A 15,639-nucleotide genomic window follows, 5' to 3' on the forward strand; every position below is an offset into this window, starting at 1 on the left:
ATATATGTATATATGTGTGTATATATGTATTTATATGTATATGTGTATGTTTGTATATATGTGTGTATGTGTATGAATGTGTATATATGTATGTGTATGTGTGTATATGTATATATATATATATATATATATATATATATATATATATATATATATGTATGCATGTGTATATATGTGTATATATGTGTGTGTGTGTATACGTATATGTGTGTTCATGTATGTGTATGTATATCTATATATACCACTTAAAGATATGGGTTTGTTATACCAACATAGGATATACCGGTTTAATACATGTAATACACCCATACTATTATGGATTTATGAATATATATGCTGCACATTAGAAAACATATACACAGTTCACTGAACATTTTTATTTTTATTGTATCATTTTAGTTAAGTCTGCACTCACAATATACACCTCAACATTATCTTCAACACATTAAACAATAGTGTTACTACTGTATTTCTATACCATCTTATTTTTGTATATTGAACATAATGTATTACAACCCCGTTTTTACACATTAGAGTAGGTTAATAGAGATTCACTAAGTGCACTTATCTATTGCTTAATACATACAGTTCATATCGCTTAAATTAAGATATTACCACACTTCACTGAATGTACCTGATCCTGTTTGATCTTGGAAGCTAAGCAGGACCAGGCCTGGTCAGTACCTTGATGGGAGACTGCCTGGGAACACCAGGTGCATTAGACTTAAAGTATATATGTGTATGTGTGTGTATATATATATATATGTGTGTGTGTATAGATATGGATATGGATTTTTTAATGTTACTATTTTAGAATACCATAATAATATCCTATAACATATGATGCTGACATGATATCCACCGTAAGATAATGTTTGGCTATGGTTGTTGTTTTTTACATCCTTTTTTAACCAATTTGTACAGTACTTGTTTGTTTTTTAGTATAATGTGAATTATTTGGAAATGGTTTTAATCATTGTATTCTAACTATGGTCTGATTGAAACAGGTGTGCACTCACACACCTGATGAGGCAGGTTCACTTCCACACCTGAATAGGTGTGGTTATGTTTCACTCTTAGAGTGGTCATTTAGCATTTATAAGCCAGAGCTCTCAGTCTTTGGATAGAAGCCTGAGGAAACAGACAGAGATCTGAGAAACTAGTTGCTTGTTTATCCATTGTTACGGTCACATTTGTGACATTTTATATTGTTTTTTACTGCACCATTAAACTATGGTATTTTAACTCTTTGCTGAGAGCCTGAGCTTGATTGAAATCTACCCTGGAGTGATTTGTTGCACTGCCTTGGTCAGTGAACTGGGACACTGTGAACTCCCAGTCTGCCTCTATAAGCACAACAGAGTGCTGCTTTACTTGTGAGTATAAAATCTGTATTCACCTATTTTTACATTTGTCCAAACTATATCACACGAGGAGGCGCCCTTGTCTTTGTGATTTTCTTTGCACAGAGAGAGTAAAATATATATAGTGTAACGCACAACATTATAAATAAAAGAGTTTATAAAAGAAAGATGAGTGTCAGGATGTGTGTATATCTATTTAAGTAGGATTATATGCTGTACTTCGTAAGTGGAAATGTCTAGAACTGGAAGCAAAGGAAAACATTTAAAAAAGGAGTTCACTTTCTGCCTGAGAGGTTGCGCTGTTTTTAGAGCAATATTGCTCGTATAGCCAGAGACGGTTTTTTCTCTGCACTTATTTATAAAAAATAAGAATAAAGATGAACATAAAATATATATATATAAAAAGTAATGATAAGAATCAAAAAATCATCAAAAATTCACAATAGAAATGCATATTGTAAAAAAAATAAAAATGGATGGAAAAATAATATATCTATTAGAATACGTTATAGTTATATTATATATACAGGATGATTTTGTATAATTGTTTACAGAGAGAGTAATGCTATATATATATTTTCTGGGGGTATTTAAGAGAGTAAGTTATGTGAGCCTATACATATGTATAATAATAAAATATATTTTATCTTCAGTTGACAATTAGTGTAGAACATTTTAAATCCCTAGACGTCCATCAGAGGACTTTAAGTTCAACATATGTCTTATTGGCTATCAATAAATTATTCCTGCAGAAAACTAGCTAGATTAAACTCAAAATTCATGCCCTTGGGGGTTAGGGTGTCCAAGTCAAAAATCCACTTGGCCTCTGATCTCAAAAGAGCATGGGTCGGATTCCCTCCTCTCCAATTTTTTCTTAGTTTGTCTATAATGGTGTAGCTAAAGTGCTTCAGATCGCCATTGTTACATTTTTTAAAATGTCTGGGTACTGGGAGTTCTCTATTCCTATCATCGTTCATGTGTTCGATTGATGAAATGTGTTCCCTAATACGATCCCGAGCTGTTCTATCCGACTCGCCCACATATTTGGCCCCACAGCTGCATTCTAATAGATATATAATATGTTTGTCCGTACACCTATAGGTTCCTTTTATGTAAAATTCCTTCCCTGTTGTTGTGGATCTAAAGGACTTTCTTTTTGTGGCATATTTGCAGGCCTTGCAGGTACAGCATGGAAAAAAGCCTTGCACATCCTTTCCCCATAAGTCTTTCTGGTTTTTCATATTCAATTTCTTTTTAAGGTCTGTTGGCACTAACATATTCTTTAGGTTTCTAGACTTTCTATATATTATTTTTGGATATTCGGGTAGAGATGAACCTAAAACTACGTCTTTTTTTAAAATTGGCCAGTGCTTTTTCATGATTTTTTCTATGATCCCTTTGTTGCAATTGTACTGTGTTATAAAGGGGAGAAACATTTCACCATAAGAATCTCCAATCTACGGCTGTTCTTGTTTATGTTTATTAAGCAATTGTTCTCTTGGTTTATTCTTACAAATTAACATATCTGCTTCTATTTTTTCTTTTTTGTATCCCCTCTCTTCAAACCTTTTTGTTAAAATGCTTGACTGTTTTAGATAGTCTTCATCGTTATTACAGTTTTTTCGAATCCGAGTGAACTGGCTTTTGGGAATGTTGTCCTTCCATTTTTCTAGATGACAACTGGTCGCATGTATATAATTATTCGTATCAACAGGTTTAAAATATGTCTTGGTTAAAATTTTATTGTCCACTATTCTGATATCTAAGTCCTGAAATTGGATATTTGAGTGGCTGCTGGTGTAAGTAAATTTTAAATTATTTATATTGTTATTCATGTGAGATATAAACCAGTCTAGATCTTCTATATTCCCTTTCCACACTATCAGAATATCATCTATATACCTTTTATAAAGAACCAGGTTTGCTCCCAGATCTATGGAGTCCAGAAAAATGTGTTCCCAAAGACCCATAAATAAATTGGCATAACTGGGAGCAAACCTGGTTCCCATTGCTGTACCACATTACTGGACGAAATATTTGTCTTCAAAAACAAAGAAGTTATGGTTAAGGATACATTTAATACTTTCTATAATAAATTCTTTTTGCTCTTTAGGTAGAGAGTGATCTTTGTTTAGATAGAATTCAACTGCTTCCAAACCTTTATGATGTTCTATACATGTGTAAAGTGCCGATACATCGCACGTGGCCAAGATATAATCGCTTTCCCATTCTAAATTTTGTAGTGTAGTCAGGACTTCTGTGGAGTCTTTTAAATATGAGGGGAGGCTTACTACATATTTTTGTAGGTATTGGTCTACATACTGTTATAAGTTGGCCGTTAGTGAGCCTATCCCCGATATTATTGGGCGGCCTGGAGGAGAAGTAAGACATTTATGTATTTTGGGTAGGCAGTAAAACAGTGGGATTTTTGGAAACTTCATAGACAGGAAGGCATATTCCTTATAATTCAGAATGCCTGATTCGTTAGCCCTTAAGAGAAGTACCTCTAATTCCTTTTTATAGATAGGGGTGGGATCTCTTTTTAAAATTTTGTATGTCTTAGTGTCATTCAATAGAGTGTATGCCATACACTCTCTACCTAAAGAGCAAAAATAATTTATTATAGAAAGTATTAAATTTATCCTTAACCATAACTTCTTTGTTTTTGAAGACAAATATTTCGTCCAGCAATGTGGTACAGCAATGGGAACCAGGTTTGCTCCCAGTTATGCCAATTTATTTATGGGTCTTTGGGAACACATTTTTCTGGACTCCATAGATCTGGGAGCAAACCTGGTTCTTTATAAAAGGTATATAGATGATATTCTGATAGTGTGGAAAGGGAATATAGAAGATCTAGACTGGTTTATATCTCGCATTAATAACAATATAAATAATTTAAAATTTACTTACACCTGCAGCCACTCAAATATCCAATTTCTGGACTTAGATATCAGAATAGTGGACAATAAAATTTTAACCAAGACATATTTTAAACCCGTTTATACGAATAATTATATACATGCGACCAGTTGTCATCTAGAAAAATGGAAGGACAACATTCCCAAAAGCCAGTTCACTCGGATTCGAAAAAACTGTAATAACGATGAAGACTATCTAAAACAGTCAAGCATTTTAACAAAAAGGTTTGAAGAGAGGGGATACAAAAAAGAAAAAATAGAAGCAGATATGTTAATTTGTAAGAATAAACCAAGAGAACAATTGCTTAATAAACATAAACAAGAACAGCCGCAGATTGGAGATTCTTATGGTGAAATGTTTCTCCCCTTTATAACACAGTACAATTGCAGCAAAGGGATCATAGAAAAAATCATGAAAAAGCACTGGCCAATTTTAAAAAAAGACGTAGTTTTAGGTTCATCTCTACCCGAATATCCAAAAATAATATATAGAAAGTCTAGAAACCTAAAGAATATGTTAGTGCCAACAGACCTTAAAAAGAAATTGAATATGAAAAACCAGAAAGACTTATGGGGAAAGGATGTGCAAGGCTTTTTTCCATGCTGTACCTGCAAGGCCTGCAAATATGCCACAAAAAGAAAGTCCTTTAGATCCACAACAACAGGGAATGAATTTTATATAAAAGGAACCTATAGGTGTACGGACAAACATATTATATATCTATTAGAATGCAGCTGTGGGGCCCAATATGTGGGCGAGTCGGATAGAACAGCTCGGGATCGCATTAAGGAACACATTTCATCAATCGAACACATGAACGATGATAGGAATAGAGAACTCCCAGTACCCAGACATTTTAAAAAATGTAACAATGGCGATCTGAAGCACTTTAGCTACACCATTATAGACAAACTAAGAAAAAATTGGAGAGGAGGGAATCCGACCCATGCCCTTTTGAGATCAGAGGCCAAGTGGATTTTTGACTTGGACACCCTAACCCCCAAGGGAATGAATTTAGAGTTTAATCTAGCTAGTTTTCTGCAGGAATAATTTATTGATAGCCCATAAGACATATGTTGAACTTAAAGTCCTCTGATGGACGTCTAGGGATTTAAAATGTTCTACACTAATTGTCAAATGAAGATAAAATATATTTTATTATTATACATATGTATAGGCTCACATAACTTACTCTCTTAAATACCCCCAGAAAATATATATATAGCATTACTCTCTCTGTAAACAATTATACAAAATCATCCTGTATATATAATATAACTATAACGTATTCTAATAGATATATTATTTTTCCATCCATTTTTATTTTTTTTACAATATGCATTTCTATTGTGAATTTTTGATGATTTTTTTATTCTTATCATTACTTTTTATATATATATTTTTTATGTTCATCTTTATTCTTATTTTTTATAAATAAGTGCAGAGAAAAAACCGTCTCTGGCTATACGAGCAATATTGCTCTAAAAACAGCGCAACCTCTCAGGCAGAAAGTGAACTCCTTTTTTAAATGTTTTCCTTTGCTTCCAGTTCTAGACATTTCCACTTACGGAGTACAGCATATAATCCTACTTAAATAGATATACACACATCCTGACACTCGTCTTTCTTTTATAAACTCTTTTATTTATAATGTTGTGCGTTACACTATATATATTTTGTTGTTTAATATATGCAAATCAACTATGGCTTAAAATTGCCATATTGCTATTCATACATAAGTCATACAATATGCAAAATATAAGGAGGTGCTTATACACTTTTTAGGATACATGCTCTGCTATAAAAAGAGTACCATGGACACTAACCAAATCAGAAGTTTGAGAAAGGTCCACTACCGAAACGCGTTACTTCTTTTTTGGCAACATTGAGCCACCGTAGTCTGTGACGTCAGACTATCACCTCCAGCAAACTAGTGAGGAAAAGACCGGACGGGAATTACCCTGCTTTTAGACGCTAGACAAGGCGTCGCATCTATAACTCACCAGGCTTGTATGCCGTTTGGAAAACTTAAGGGTAACCTGGATTTACCATTAAGTGAAAGAAACAGGACAAGACATCCCATCTGTAAACCATCAGACGCTAACTCTGGAACCAACAATCTAAAGGTAACCTGGTTTTACCGCTAGACCGAAAATCAGGGAATATTCCTATCGAAAAGTCAGGATTGGAACACTGAACAAGCTATATCTTGATCATATAAGGTACCCCTAATATAAAGAGACGGCATTAACATTTACCTGCCACAATCTTTACCTGTGCACAGAAAAGAACATTATCATACAACGTTTTAATATAACCCTTTTTGGACTCATATAGGCTTGTTTTCATATACCAAAGCTTGCTTTTTATGTGCAACACGCTTTTTTTGGTGTGCAATACGCTAATTAATGTATGCAGCAAACTGCTTTTTATGTGCAATAAGTTGGTAACCTGCTAATATAGCACTCTGCCTTGTTTTAAGCTTTTCTATGTCCTAATATCCTTCTATCTATCCTTTATTTGTCCAACATATCTTGATCTTTCTAACCCCATTTCATTGTATACTAACCTCTCATGCTTCCTAATTCACTGTGTATACTAACTATACCTACTGCTTGACTTTTTTTTTGCCTTTGCTATTTTCGATGAAAAAAGAAAGAAAAAAACTTTTAGTAATCGCTTTTAAACAATTGATTTCAAGAGCCAAGGAGCATTTTTTTTATCATTTTTTTTATCATTTTTTACCTTTTTTAACTATTGTATTAAATATAAGAAATTAAATAAAAGAACAAATTTTTTTGTTTTATATATATATAAAAATTCATTCTCTATAGTGTTTCTTTATATTTTTACTCACCTCAATAGTTTTAGCTCTAGAACCAGTGATACTGGTCTTTAGCGCAGGAAGATCACACACATAGATATATATATATATATATATATATATATATATATATATATATATATATATTATATATAAGAAGTAAGTGAGTTGAATCCAGCACCATAGGTTTTAGTAAAGTTTCTTTCCCACCTGTGTGCACGTTACCAAGGAGTATCAGCCAAACTCCAGTGTATACAGTCCATGTAGAAAACAAGGTAACAGCACCACAGCACACAATCTTCTTTTAAAGGTGAAAAATCTTTATTTGAGGTTTAGCAACCAGTAAAAAGCGACGTTTCGGACCTACATAGTCCTTAATCATGCATAAGTTAAAATCAAACAAACAGACTTTAAAAAGGGTATCTGGACCAATCATGCTTTAATTCTCAGTGTTAATTGGTTTAACCCATACCTATCCAGGTTTGTAAATTTCAACAACACAGTGACCTCTAGTGGTACCAGAATATATTCCATCATTTAAAACCATTATAAAAACAAATACAAATCATAATCTCTATTCAGACCATATGGATGTAAAGTGTTCAGACGTTTAATCCACCATACTTCTTTCTGTTTTAGTTTTAGTTCCCTATTACCCCCTCTTCTATGATGGGGGATATGGTCAATCACTTGAAAGCGAAGCTGGCTTACTGTATGGCCCATATTTGTAAAATGTGCTGATACTGGAAGTGACATATCTTTTGATTTAATGGATGCTTTATGTTGACTAAACCTATCCCTGGCGGCTTGGGTGGTCTCGCCAATGTAACAAAGGCCACATGGGCATTTAAGTAGATAGATTGCATAGTTAGTTTGGCATGTATATAACCCATTGATTGTATATTGCTTTCTTTTGTCATTTTGTGCTAAGAATTTCCCTTTAATAACTGAATTACATTGAGCACAGTGTAAGCAGGGGTAACAGCCTTTATTAGGGGTAGTTAAGTAATTTACATCAGACATTTTAGTTGTACCTATGTCAGCTTTTACTATGTGATCCCTAAGATTTTTTACCCTTCTATATGATGGCATAGGAGGGAGTTTAAATGATTCTATCTCTGGATTATATTTTGACAAAAGGTGCCAGTGTTTTCTTACTATTCTAAAGATGTCATTACTCTTGTCACTGTATTCCATTGAAAGCACTAATCTATCTGTTCCTTTCTCTGTTGGTTTTTTATCATGTATTCTATCCAAATCCTGAATGTTTTTAGCAAATAAAGATTTTTCACCTTTAAAAGAAGATTGTGTGCTGTGGTGCTGTTACCTTGTTTTCTACATGGACTATATATATATATATATATATATATATATATATATATATATATATATATATATATATATATATATATATATATATATACACAAAATGTCATGATCTAATTGTATGCACATCTTTACTGAGAGCCGTGTTTCCAGATTTATTGTACTTTTCTTTAATCTTCAGTAAAGAAATATTTTGATTAAAAAAAAAAAAGCTCTTGACGAATGGAGATCAGTTACCCCTTCCTAAATAGCTTTTTTATTCACATAACATCTGAAGTCAAATAATGCTCATCAGAAAGAATAACGTGTGAAAAAAAATAGCAGCTAAAAAGCAAATTAGAGTACCAAAACCAGACGTGTGCTTAACCGAGGATGAACGTGCGCTAACCCAACGAGTGTAAACCAGCTGATGAAAGAGTGAACTATATAAGGATTAAAGGTACATGCTCTAACCCGACAAGCGTTAAACCAACGTGGGTAAACCTGAAGCCCAACATGCAAAATACAAACTATCGGCTAGATTTAGAGTTTTGTCGGTAAAGACCTGCCTAGCTAACGCTGCTTTTTTTCCCAACACACCCTTAAGACAACGCTGGTATTTAGAGTTCTCTGAAGGGCTGCGTTAGGCTCCAAAAAGGGAGCGTAAAGGCATATTTACCGCCACTTCAACTCTCAATACCAGCGTTGCTTACGGTAGCAGTTAGCTGGAAAAACGTGCTCGTGCACGATTCCCCCCATAGGAAACAATGGGGCAGTTTGAGCTTAAAAAAACCTAACACCTGCAAAAAAGCAGCGTTAAGATCCTAACGCAGCCCCATTGTTTCCTATGTCTGCACCTAACACCCTAACATGTACCCCAAGTCTAAACACCCCTAACCTTACACTTATTAACCCCTAATCTGCCGCCCCCGCTATCGCTGACCCCTGCATTACACTATTAACCCCTAATCTGTCGCTCCGGACACCGCCGCAACCTACATTATACCTATGTACCCCTAATCTGCTTCCCCTAACATCACTGACACCAATATTATATTTATTAACCCCTAATCTGCCCCCCCAATGTCGCCGCTACCTTACCTACACTTATTAACCCCTAATCTGCCGACCGGAGCTCGCCGCTACTCTAATAAATGTATTAACCCCTAATGCTAAGTCTAACCCTAACACCCCCCTAAGTTAAATATAATTTTAATCTAACGAAATAAAACAGAATTTATGCTTACCTGATAAATTACTTTCTCTTGCGGTGTATCCAGTCCACGGATTCATCCTTTACTTGTGGGATATTCTCATTCCCTACAGGAAGTGGCAAAGAGAGCACACAGCAGAGCTGTCCATATAGCTCCCCCTCTTGCTCCACCCCCCAGTCATTCAAACAAAGGTTAGGAAGAAAAGGAGAAACCATAGGGTGCAGTGGTGACTGTAGTTTAAACAAAAAATTTTTTACCTGACTTAATTGCCAGGGCGGGCCGTGGACTGGATACACCGCAAGAGAAAGTAATTTATCAGGTAAGCATAAATTCTGTTTTCTCTTGCAAGGTGTATCCAGTCCACGAATTCATCCTTTACTTGTGGGATACCAATACCAAAGCTTTAGGACACGGATGAAGGGAGGGAACAAGACAGGTACCTTAAACGGAAGGCACCACTGCTTGCAAAACCATTCTCCCAAAAATAGCCTCAGAAGAAGCAAAAGTATTGAATTTGTAAAATTTGGCAAAAGTATGCAGTGAAGACCAAGTCGCTGCCTTACAAATCTGTTCAACAGAACCCATGTGGAAGCCACTGCTCTGGTAGAATGAGCAGTAATTCTTTCAGGAGGCTGCTGGCCAGCAGTCTCATAGGCCAAACGGATGATGCTTTTCAGCCAAAAGGAAAGAGAGGTAGCAGTCGCTTTCTGACCTCTCCTCTTACCAGAATAGATAACAAACAAGGAAGATGTTTGTCTGAAATCCTTAGTTGCTTGCAAATAGAACTTTAGATCACGAACTACATCAAGATTGTGCAACAGACGTTCCTTCTTCGAAGAAGGATTGGGACACAGAGAAGGAACAACAATTTCCTGGTTAATATTCTTGTTAGAAACCACTTTAGGAAGAAAACCAGGTTTAGTACGCAAAACTACCTTATCTGCATGGAACACCAGGTAAGGTGAATCACACTATAAAGCAGATAATTCTGAGACTCTTCGAGCCGAAGAGATAGCTACCAAAAACAAAACTTTCCAAGATAACAACTTAATATCTATGGAATGTAAAGGTTCAAACGGAACCCCTGAAGAACTGAAAGAACTAGATTTAGACTCCATGGCGGAGCCACAGGTTTATAGACAGGCTTGATTCTAACTAAAGCCTGGGCAAACGCTTGAACGTCTGGTACCTCTGCCAGACGCTTGTGTAAAAGGATAGACAGAGCAGATATCTGTCCCTTTAAAGAACTAGCCGACAAACCTTTCTCCAATCTGTCTTGGAGAAAGGACAATATCCTGGGAATCCTAATCTTACTCCATGAGTAACCCTTTGATGCACACCAACAAAGATATTTCCGCCATATCTTATGGTAGATTTTCCTGGTGACAGGCTTTCTAGCCTGAATCAGAGTATCTATAACCGACTCAGAGAAACCACGCTTTGATAGAATTAAGCGTTCTATCTCCAAGCAGTCAGACGTAGAGAAACTAGATTTGGATGCTTGAACGGACCCTGTATTAGAAGGTCCTGCCTCATTGGCAGTGTCCATGGTGGGACAGATGACATGTCCACTAGGTCTGCATACCAAGTCCTGCGTGGCCACGCAGGCGCTATCAAAATCACTGAAGCCTTCTCCTGCTTGATTCTGGCGATCAGACGAGGGAGAAGAGGAAACACAGCATGCCCAGGGATCGTGAACATCTCTTGCCCAGGCCTGAGCGAAGAGAGAGAGTCTGCCCCCAACTAGATCCGGTCCCGGATCGGGGGCTACCCCTTCATGCTGTCTTGGTAGCAGCTGCAGGCTTTTTGGCCTGTTTATCCTTGATCCAGCCCTGGTAAGGCTTCCAGGTTGCCTTGGGCTGTGAAGCATTACCCTCTTGCTTTGCAGCTGTAGAGGCTGAAGCGGGACCGCTCCTGAAGTTACGAAAGGAACAAAAATTAGCTTTGTTATTAGCCTTAAAGGGCTTGTCCTGAGGGAGAGCATGGCCCTTTCCCCCAGTGATTTCTGAAATAATCTCTTTCAATTCTGGCCTGAAAAGGGTCTATCCTTTGAAAGGGATATTTAATAACTTGGATTTTGACGTCACATCGGCCGACCATGACTTGAGCCAAAGCGCTCTGCGTGCCATAATGGCGAAACCTGAATTTTTTGCCACTAACTTAACTAATTGCAAAGCGGCAACTGTGATAAAAGAATTAGCCAGCTGTAGAGCCTTAATTCTATCCATAATTTCGTCATATGAGGTCTCCGTCTGGAGCGACTCCTCCAGCGCCTCAAACCAGAAAGCTGCTGCAGTAGTTACAGGAATAATGCAGGCAATAGGTTGGAGAAGGAAACCTTGTTGAACAAAAATGTTGTTATCCATAGGACGCCATTCGAGGGACGCCACCTTGGATGACGTCACTTAAAGGAACCTTCATTCGTCGTCTAGTCGTCGGTCAAGAAGGATGTTCCACGCCGGAGGTCTTGAAGATGAAGCCGCTCCTCGTCGGATGGATGAAGATAGAAGATGCCGCTTGGATGACGATGTCTGCCGGTCCGGATGTCCTCTTCTGCCCGGATAGGATGAATACTTCTGCCGCTCCGGATGCCCTCTTTTGGTCCATCGGTGCACGGTTGGGTGAAGACGACTCAAGGTAGGGAGATCTTCAGGGGGGTAGTGTTAGGTTTATTTAAGGGGGGTTTGGGTTAGAGTAGGGGTATGTGGGTGGTGGGTTGTAATGTTGGGGGTGGTATTGTGTTTTTTTTTACAGGCAAGAGAGCTGATTTCTTTGGGGCATGCCTCGCAAAAAGCCCTTTTAAGGGCTGGTAAGGTAATAGAGCTGTTAACTTTTTAAATTTAGATTAGGGTAGGGAAATTTTTTTATTTTGGGGGGCTTTGTTATTTTATTAGGGGGCTTAGAGTAGGTGTAATTAGCTTAAAATTTTTGTAATCTTTTTTTATTTTTTGTAATTTTGTGTTGTTTTTTTTTGTAATTTAGTTTAGTTTATTTAATTGTAGTTAATTTATTTAATTAATTTATTGATAGTGTAGTGTTAGATTTAATTGTAACTTAGGTTAAGATTTATTTTACAGGTAGCTATTAAATAGTAAATAACTATTTAATAGCTATTGTACCTAGTTAAAATAAATACAAAGTTGCCTGTAAAATAAATATAAATCCTAAAATAGCTACAATGTAATTATTCGTTATATTGTAGCTATATTAGGGTTTATTTTACAGGTAAGTATTTATTTTTAAATAGGAATACTTTAGTTAATAATATTTAATTTATTTCGTTAGATTAAAATTATATTTAATTTAGGGGGGTGTTAGGGTTAGACTTAGCTTTAGTGGTTAATACATTTATTAGAGTAGCAGCGAGCTCCGGTCGGCAGATTAGGGGTTAATAAGTGTAAGTAGGTAGCGGCGACGTTGGGGGGGCAGATTAGGGGTTAATAAATATTATGTAGGTGGCGGCGATGTGCGGTCGGCAGATTAGGGGTTAAACAAATGTATTATAGTGGCGGCGATGTGGGGGGGCCTCGGTTTAGGGGTACATAGGTAGTTTATGGGTGTTAGTGTACTTTAGAGCACAGTAGTTAAGAGCTTTATATACTGGTGTTAGCCCATAAAGCTCTTAACTACTGACTTTTTCCTGCGGATGGAGTCTTGTCGGTACAGGCTCTACCGCACACTTCAGCCAAGACTCTAAATACCAGCGTTAGGAAGATCCCATTGAAAAGATAGGATACGCAATTGGCGTAAGGGGATCTGCGGTATGTAAAAGTCGCAGCTTGGAAGTGAGCGTTAGACCCTTTCCTGACTGACTCTAAATACCAGCGGGCGGTAAAAAGCAGCGTTAGGAGCCCTTAATGCTGCTTTTGACGGCTAACGCCAAGCTCTAAATCTAGGCTTAAGCTTGCTAAAAAATCCGACCTGTGCAAAATAGCAAGGGAAAAGTGTAAAGGATCTGTCCCAGGGCCATATATAATAGTGTATATATATAAACTTTAAAAAGTGCCCATAACATAGTTAAAGGAGTGTCTACATGTTAACAAATGATACTCACCAATAGACACCCGTCCACTGGCAAATAAGCAGCAGACAGCTATATCAGTACTGAAACATCAGCAGAGGTTATGGAATAGGAGTATATTGTAGATCCATAATGTGAGGCAAAAGAGAAGTCCCTGCAACCAATTATGGAAAGTTTATGAAAACATTCCCATGAGGTGAAAAAGAATACCAACCCATACATCACTCTGAGGGGAAACCGGGCCTCAACATAGATTAATAAACCCTTCTCTCTGGAGAATCCAATGCACATCTTCATTCTCCAACAATTTCCAGCAAAGGCAAAGTAAATACTTAGGTACAGTATGTGTGAGGGGGTTTATAAAGCTCTTGGGGTTTGGGAATCTTTGCCTCCTCCCAGCGGTAGAGAAGAGTAATTTTGAGGAGTAATGGATTGTGGACTCTCACCACCAGTATGAAAGAAAATTACTTCCAAAGTCTCTAAATCCTGAACACATTTTTGGGGACATGAGACAGATGGAATCATCCTCGAGGAGGCCTGGAGCGAAAGCCTATCCTGCAATCCTGGGATATGTTTTAAACCCAAGTGTCCTGGATTGACTGGAACCAGGCCTTCTGAAAAAGACTGTCTGCTCCCTTCCAGAACAGAATCTGGAATAGGGGCTGCACCTTCATGCAGAGTTTGGATTGGCATTGAACGTCTTGGACTGCTTGTTCTTTGCCCATGAAGAACCAGACTTCCAGGCAGGCTTTTGAGAAGAGGAGGAGTTCTGATTTCCTGAGAAATTAAACCTTTTACTTGGTCTGTTCTTTCCCTTGCCCTGAGAGAGACAATTATTAAAACTATTACTGGATGGAAAGGAGTTTGAGTTCAAATCAGAACCAATTAGAATCTTCCCTTGAAAGGAGAGAGACATTAACCTATTTTTAAACTGTCTTCTGACCATGAATTTAACTATAAGGCCCTTCTTGCAATAACTACCATAGACTATGTCACATAGAAAGGCGGCCATTTAAACCCGTTAATGACAGCGACGTACCCTGTACATCGCTCGTCGTTAAGGGATTGTTGCTATAATAACACGGGTCTTGCCGCAGCAAGACCTTGCTATTAGTCCCTTCCTCCATCCAGATGGTTTATGGCTCCCCCTTTGAAAGACCAGCAATGTCATTAAGGGCTCTAATGCAATTCTGGAGGTTTACAGCATAGAATTGTTTAGAAATCATTTTGGATAGTAAATTGCACCTGAGAGCCCCTGAAGCGGCCACAAAGGTGATAAACACTGCTGGTTTAAAGGGACAGTCAACACTAGAATTTTTGTTGTTTAAAAAGAAAGATAATCCCTTTATTACCCATTTCCCAGTTTTGCATAACCAACACTGTTATATAAATACACTTTTTACCTCTGTGATTACCTTGTATCTAAGCCTCTGCAAACTGTCCCCTTATTTCAGTTCTTTTGACAGACTTGCTTTTTAGCCAATCAGTGCTCACTCCAGGGTAAATTCACGTGCCTGAGCTCAATGTTATCTATATGAAACACATGAACTAATGCCTTCTAGTGGTCAAAATGCATTAAGATTAGAGGCAGTCTTCAAGGTCTAAGAAATTAGCATATGACCCTCCTAGAATTAGCTTTCAACTAAGAATACCAAGAGAACAAAGCAAAATTGGTAATAAAAGTAAATTGGAAAGTTGTTTAAATTACATTCGCTATTTAAATCATGAAAGTTTTTTCGGGACTTGACTGTCCCTTTAAGCAGAAGACCTATCTAAACAATAATCCTTAATGGAATATGACCCAATTTTTTTTCTTTGTGATTCAGATAGAGCATGCAATTTTAAGAAGTTTTCTAATATGCTCTTATCATATACATTTTTATTTGTTCTATTAGTATCTTTATTTGAAGAAGCAAGAAAGCTTAGGAGCAAGCCCTTTTTTGGTTCAGAACCTGGGTAGCACTTGCTGATTGGTAGCTACATTTAGTC

Source organism: Bombina bombina, chromosome 5 (genome assembly GCF_027579735.1).
Source record: "Bombina bombina isolate aBomBom1 chromosome 5, aBomBom1.pri, whole genome shotgun sequence".
Classification (NCBI taxonomy): domain Eukaryota; kingdom Metazoa; phylum Chordata; class Amphibia; order Anura; family Bombinatoridae; genus Bombina; species Bombina bombina.